General features: G+C 47.0%; 1 non-coding gene across 1 annotated transcript; it reads right to left on the reverse strand.

Moving 5' to 3' along the window:
* Positions 1 to 1634: 1634 nt before the first annotated feature.
* mir27d (microRNA 27d) lies at positions 1635 to 1722 on the reverse strand. The gene has a single exon (NR_107193.1). It is a non-coding gene; the product is annotated as a microRNA 27d (primary transcript).
* Positions 1723 to 1986: the final 264 nt, after the last annotated feature.

Genomic DNA, 1986 nt, shown 5'->3' on the forward strand with positions numbered 1-1986 from the left:
TTTGGTATTTTGTAAGTGCAATATTTGTTAATAAAGTTAAAAAAAGCAGACAGGTTGGCCAAACATACTAACATAATTCATAAACATAAAACACCCAAACAACCCCCCCCAACAAGATAAAGGAGCTGACAACAGAGTGTGTGTCAGTGTGCGTCATCATTGTCATCAGGGAACTCGCTCGGATGTTTTGAATGTGTGCACCCACCCAACCAGCATTAGCTTGGTCCCTCAGCGTGTGTGTGTGTGTGTGGGGGGGGGGGGGGGGAGGGTCTGTAGACCCAACATCAGGCGTGTTTTAGCAACGTCTGCCACCGTTTACTTATTTTTAGATGGAAAGACAAGATAATAAATGAGTGTTACTGGTGTTACAGCTTTTCACATCTGCACCCCCCCACCCCCACCAGTGGTGCAGATAAAGGAAACAGGCCTTTTCTTCTTCTCTTTCACTCATTCTTTCTTCACTCTGTCATCAAATCAACTCTGTTGTTCCTTTTTTTTTCTTCAAAAAGCCACATTTGCTGCCGTTCTCTCCTCCTCCAGTGGGATCATCACCTTTTCACTCGTGGATTGATTCTGCAGGGAGTTGGACAGGATCCGTTCCCTCGCCGCCGCCGCCACCTCCCCGGTTCTGTCAGAGTTCTGCTGGTGTGAACCCGTCCTGAGTGCGTTCTGGTACATAATGACTGCAGAGCCGCTGTGTCCCAATTTAGTGGGGATGCTTGCAGAGTCCTGACAGCTTATTAAAGCGCGACAAATGAAGGCGGGGGCGGTCGTCAGCAGAAAGCTGCTGATGCTGCGCGCTCGCCCACACAGCAGGACGCACCGGAACGCCATCACACCTCACGCTCATGCTGCTGGTCCTGACGGCGCCGAGGCCGCTTGGAGCCGTGATTTATGAAGTGTCACGCTTGTTCCTGCTGGACTGAGCCAGTTCTGCAAAAACACACTGAATCCAGTTCAGTAGGCACAGGAGTACACAACCTGGAAAGTTCCTGCTGCCCCCCCCCCCCCCCCCCCCCCCCCCAACGGACCTGGAGAAGAACGGAATCTGTCCAGAAAGTTACAGATTTGTTCAGACAATTTCACACACTTTTACAACGTTGTTGATGTTAAATTCCTGTTGTGAAGTTGACCATAAATAACAAAAAGAAATGTTTGTGAGAAATGCCAGAGCCGGGTATCGAACCAGCGAGCTTCTGCACCAAGGATTCCCCATGTGTTTCAATGGAGGCAGAAATCCTGGAATATCTGGAAAGTTCATGGATCTGAAGGACCAAAAGTCTCAGCAGGAAAAAACTGAAAGAGCTGAACATTTGAATGGTTGAATGGTTGAAATAGATGAAACATTGTAGGCGGAGTTAAGCAGCAAAGAAATGGAGGAAGATACTAGAATAAAGAAAGAGAAACAGGAAATCAATGGGTTGAAAGATTTATGGGATTCAACCAATAAGATGATTTGTTCATGAAACAGGAGAGCTGTCAGCTGTTGGTAGTTTTTCTTCTCACTTCATGAAGCATCAATGCGTTAAAAAAAGGCTGATTTAGAAACGCACAGAGTTTTACGGTGTTCCACATTTTCTCCTGGAGCTGTGACGTGCAGCGTGACCTCCTACCGTCAGGGCGGAGCTCTTCTTTCAGGTCAGGTACTGAACTTAGCCACTGTGAACAATTCCTGTGTGGCTCAATGCTCACCAATGAACTAAGTCCTGCATCTGAGCCCAAGTCTCCTCCTTTTCCTGCAAGAAGAGGCACTTTGTTACATGAACGATGAAGAGCTTTTTAGGACCCAGTTGATCACAGTGAGAGTGGATCTCTGATGTAGTGATCTGTTCAAACTTACGCCGGTGAAGGAACTGAAGACCCAAAAACAAACCTGATTGTTGTAGTGAATGAAAATAGTCATTTATGAAGGAGGGGTTGGTTCCTTTACCTCAATGCCATCATCCATCCATCATCCACTTATCCATCCATCCATCCATCCATCCA

Source organism: Oryzias latipes, chromosome 17 (assembly GCF_002234675.1).
Source record: "Oryzias latipes chromosome 17, ASM223467v1".
Classification (NCBI taxonomy): Eukaryota; Metazoa; Chordata; class Actinopteri; order Beloniformes; family Adrianichthyidae; genus Oryzias; species Oryzias latipes.